The sequence below is a fragment of the Anomaloglossus baeobatrachus genome, unplaced genomic scaffold (genome assembly GCF_048569485.1).
Source record: "Anomaloglossus baeobatrachus isolate aAnoBae1 unplaced genomic scaffold, aAnoBae1.hap1 Scaffold_115, whole genome shotgun sequence".
NCBI classification, from domain to species: domain Eukaryota; kingdom Metazoa; phylum Chordata; class Amphibia; order Anura; family Aromobatidae; genus Anomaloglossus; species Anomaloglossus baeobatrachus.
In genome coordinates this window covers 59,093-64,184 of record NW_027441885.1, presented here as the reverse complement: position 1 = coordinate 64,184, position 5,092 = coordinate 59,093, and the positions used below count along the sequence as shown (strand labels likewise).

The window sequence follows — 5,092 nt, the reverse complement described above, 5'->3', positions numbered from 1 at the left end:
TGCAGTAACGATAATCGAGAATGGAGACCCATGTCACCGATGAGCGATTTTGCACGTTTTTGCAGCGATGCAAAATCGCTCATCGGTGTCACACGCAGCAACATCGCTAATGCGGCCGGATGTGCGTCACAAATTCCGTGACCCCAACGACTCCGCATTAGCGATGTCGCAGCGTGTAAAGCCCCCTTTAGTGGGAGTGGTGTACAGGGTCTTAGCAGTAAAGAGTATTCCATATTTCTGCCAGATACCCACAGAGATATTGAAATCTGAAAAAAGAGACTTCTGCTCATTGAAGGTAAGAACTGCTCACATAGCGTTCAACTCCACAGCAAACGAGTGCTCTAGCACTGGCATCTCAGCAGGGATATTCCCCTACTACACATGTGTGTCTGGGTCCCTGTGACAGTTTACAGGACATAACTCAGGGCACCTAGACAGAAGGCAGAGGGACTACTTTCTATTTCTGGTGTAGAGCTTAGTACAATATATATATATATACTATTACATGTGACACATGTACCTTGTATTACCATTATTCGCTGTATATGAACCCCTTTTCTCCGGGCATTATTTGTCTATAGCATTTTTCACGAACCTGAGGCAACTGAGAACCCTTCAGTGAAGGAATTCCACTAACCCTCACAATACCAACCAGGGGCCTCCCTGCAGTAACTCAGGTAGTTGTACCCATTCTCTTTCCGCATTCTATGTGTTCTTCTTTCTTCTTTTTTTTCTTTTTTCTTCTTTTTATTTCTATCATGTAGTTCAGGGGTTTATAGATATATGTCCTGCATCTCATATTTCCTTTAGTGGTGCTTCTTACCCATTCTCATATCATTTACCCTAGTATTTCATGATCCTGAGGCGACTGAGAACCCTTTAATAAAGGAATCCTTTTTCACTTGAATTGTCAAGTGATACTTACCAGTGACTATCACGTAATGTTACAGGTAGTTGCATTTTCTTCCTCTTCTTTCTCTCCTTTCTTCTTTGTCACACGGTCCATTGTGTTATAGCCCACGTGTCATGATAACACTTGTACCATCTTTTCATTTAGATTCCACCTACAATTATTTACCGATTCCAGTTCTGAAATAGGCTTTCATGATCTACTCACTAGAATTCTCAAGTGCATAAGGTACTGAGACATATACATGTTCACACCATTATAAAGAACAAAGTATAAACATTGAGGTTTTTCTCACACCCATGTTCCTGTGTTCTTTGATATGATATGTGTTCATTTCCTTCACTATATAGGATTGCAAGTTTTCCATTTGTACCTTAATGGCAATGACGCTATACAATTGAACACATATCATCCTGTTATCCATATAGGTGTGTATTTACCTGCTTGACTATTTTTGGTTGTTTGATCCAGAATGTTTCTCCAGATAGGTCATGTGGAAATTTTCTTTCCTCAGTACAAATGTTTTCACTATGGCTTTGGAAAAAATTTTTGTATGTGCATCATGGTCATTTGACCCATTGTACTCTCAAGTAGCAATATATTGTACTGTTATGTTGTACTATGTACTAATTACGTGTTTATATGGTTTTGTAACCCTTTATGATCTTAGATAACAGATAACTTTATCCTTGATAAAGACCTAAAAACAAGGTCGAAACGTTGGATGAATTATCCTTTTGCACAAATAAAGAATTTTCAGCATTCCAAGAGTTCTTTTCTTACGTTATTGATCACTATAGTGTGCCAGAGCTATTTCTATTGAATTGACTCTTATTTTTTCTGAGCACCTGCTTTATACACAGTGACCCAGACATATTCAAGTTTCATTCAGAAGGCAGAGGGAAGCCTTAGCAGCTGAGCCTATATCTTGGCTTGTGAGCATTAGAACAGGCCGGCGATTACAGGGTAACATGAAAAATGTCCAGCTTGCATTATGACTAGAACATGACAATATCCTTTTAAGTACTAACCTATGATGCGTTCCTAAGCAGTTGATGTTATATGTTCTACATTTCATTTTCTGCATACTTTACAAGTAGTAGAATTTGCTTTGATATAGGCAACTGGATTTTCACAATGAAAAGGCAAAGGATAACGCCCGAAAAAGACGCCATACATTATGTCAGTGCCATCACTGACAAACCTGGATTGACCATGAAATACATCAATCCCCTTAAAGGTGAGTTAAAACAAGTTTTAACTAAATTGCCTTAATATTGTCATGCATTAGAATGACTGTCTTAGGTAATGATAAATATTTTCTACAGGAAGAGGAGTGTTTGCTGAAACTGAAATCGAAAAAGGGAGTTTTGTTGCAGAATATCGAGGCGAGCTCACGTATGCACTTACGATGGTAGACAACTACTCGAGATTTATGGTTGTGGTACAAGTCAAAGATCTAATGGCCCATACTGCAGCGAAGGTCTTCCAAGCACACTTATGCAGACCTCATGGCTACTCAGAGAGAGTCCTCACAGATCAAGGCACAGCCTTTGAAGCGGAAATCTTCAAGGACTTCTGCAGCTTTTACCGATGCAGGAAGATGCGCACTACACCCTACCATGCTCAAACCAATGGTTATCAACCTGCTCAGGACTTTACCCCATATTCCAGATGTGGCCTTTCAAGTGATTTATAGAGGGGTAACAATACGTTGGGATCACCGGATCTAATCTCCCTTTTTATACACCCTAAAATCTTGTTTGCTTTAGAATAAACAATAACATCATAAAGGTATAGCAGTACCGTTTCAAAGTTTCGGTGTCCCAAGCAGCATTCCATCAGCCTCTGGAAGGTTCCTGGCAAATTGCACAGCTCGAAGGGCATGCTTTTGAACTCGCAGAGACCCATCGGGGTGGCAAAGGCGGTCTTCTCCCGGTCTGCCTCAGCAACGGACACTTGCCAATAGCGACTAGTGAGATCAAGGGTAGAAAAATAATTTGCAGTTCTCAATGCAGCTAGCTATTCCTCAATACAGGGGAGTGGTGCTGTCCTTCTTCTTTAACAGGACCAACGGAGCTGCCCAGAGGCTACAACTGTCACGGATAACCCCAGCCTCCTTCATGTTGCTCAACATGTCCTTGGTACACTGGTAATGTGCAGGTAGTTTTGGCTTATATCTCTCTTTGATGGGTGGGTGTGCACTTGTGGGGATGTAGTGTTTGACCCCTTTTATTCTTCAAAAGTCTAGCGGATGTTTGCTGAAGACTTGCTCGTATTCTTGCACTAGCCTGTAGACCCCCTTCTTGTGATGTGAAGGTGTGGAGTCAGTGCCTACGTGTAATTCCTTACACCACTCCTCTGGCTGACTTGGTGAGCTGTCACTGAATGGGTGGGCTGAAGCAATGGTGGATGCTGCTGTTTGGATAGCATGTGTATCTACTGAGAACAGCTTATCAATGGTGGCAAATCGGAGCAGCTTAATCTCTTGCTCTCCGCAGTTCAACACTCTCATGGGCACTCTTCCCTTCCATATTAATGAATAAAACTATGATGTAAATAGCATATAGATACCCCACAAATGCAGATAAAAGTAGGTTATGGGAAAAGGGGGAATAGAGAAACAGGAAAATAGTGGAATAAAGTATACCTTCCAGGTGGGAGAGGAAATGGCAGCACAGCCAGTGGAGGTGAAGCAAGGGGAGCCTGCAACTAAAGAGTTGAGAGCGTTATCACATGGTGACTGAGCCTGATTGTAACGGGAGCATAGAGGTGCCGATCCTGTCTTACCTGCGTTGGTGTAGAAGTGGGTGTCCTGTGGTGGAGTCAGCTATGTGCAGTGGTGGCCGTGGGTTCTTTTATGTGCGACCGTAGTAATAGCTGCGCCCACTTCCTGTATGGGAGTGGAATGCAGTGAGGGTAATGGAACGCACGCCTGCGCATTTGTGTTTAACGTCGCGCATGTGCAGAACGGAGAAAAGGCTGCGCTCACTTCCTAATAAAAGGGAGTGAGACGCATCTGGGAAGGGAAGGGAAAAGATTAGGGTTTGGGGATGATGAAAGGGCTTTCTACGGGCAAGGATGGCAAAGGGTGGCAGTGACGGAAAGTCAGGCAGCCTGTCCTGTCCTGTCCGTCCGTCTTTTTGTATCATGAATTGGAAAGACTGCAAGGGGGAGGGGAGGTGCTTGTGTCCAAAAGGAGGAGTTATTCAGATTCATTGCAGTGGGCGGCGGCTGCAAAAAGCACCATTCTTCTTGTTTTTGCTCTGCAAAACAGCCTTTTCAAGGGTTGGCTTGGGTGACAAAATGTCTTCTGTAGGCGTGGGTTTGTCTCCCTCTCCCTAAGATGTGTCCGGTATAGGCCAGGGTGCCACTCAAGGCCGTAACCAATTCGGGTTATAGCTTCTCGGCCTTTTGGCTAAGATCAAGTGTAGTTTCGGAGGACGCTACCTTGGTCGGTACTGGAAGGTGCCTGGGATTGCACGTCTGCCGGCCTTGAGGAAGTGTGTGCGCCTTCTGGTGACACATAGCCCTCTCGTGCCTGGACGGTTCCCAGGCAACGGGAGGCGATCACCTTTGTTATTTTGAAGTCCTACTGATAAACAGAAAAAAAAAAAAATTAAATCTGTTCTTATCAGTTTAATATCTGATACGTCCCCTCTCTGGGGACCATATATTAAATGGATTTTTAGAACAAGGAGATGGAAAAAATCTTGCTCTGTCCACTCCACGCATTGACCTGGTATTGCAGTACCTCCAGGACCGGTGCACCCCTTCTTAACCCAGTTTCCAAAAGCAGAGCTCAATTCACCTGATTCAAATGAGCCCCATTAGTGAATTGAAAGAAAGCAAAAACTTTATATGCACCTCAATTTGGCCAATTCACTTTTCACACTTTCACCCTTTTTTTTATCTTTCACACCTTTTACTTGCTTTATTGATGCAAAAAGCTGTGCCAAATAGCAAACTCATCTCCACTCAACTTGACCAACTCTGCTATGTCCCGTGCAGTATCTTATTCTCAGTCTTATCTAGATCATTTGCAATTGAATAGAATAGATCCCTTTTGGCTGCTTATGACTGTGTAAAATATGTAGTTTTACTGGGCTGGGATGAGAGAATCCATTGAAGCATGGTGTAGGGATTGTGGTTCCTGTGTGCTAAGAAGAGAGGCTGGCACCA

At 43.1% G+C, this 5,092-nt stretch overlaps 1 pseudogene; it reads left to right on the top strand.

Annotated features, from left to right (window-relative positions):
• The first annotated feature begins 4,479 nt into the window (after positions 1-4,479).
• LOC142260488 (U2 spliceosomal RNA) lies at positions 4,480-4,686 on the top strand (annotated as a pseudogene).
• Positions 4,687-5,092: the final 406 nt, after the last annotated feature.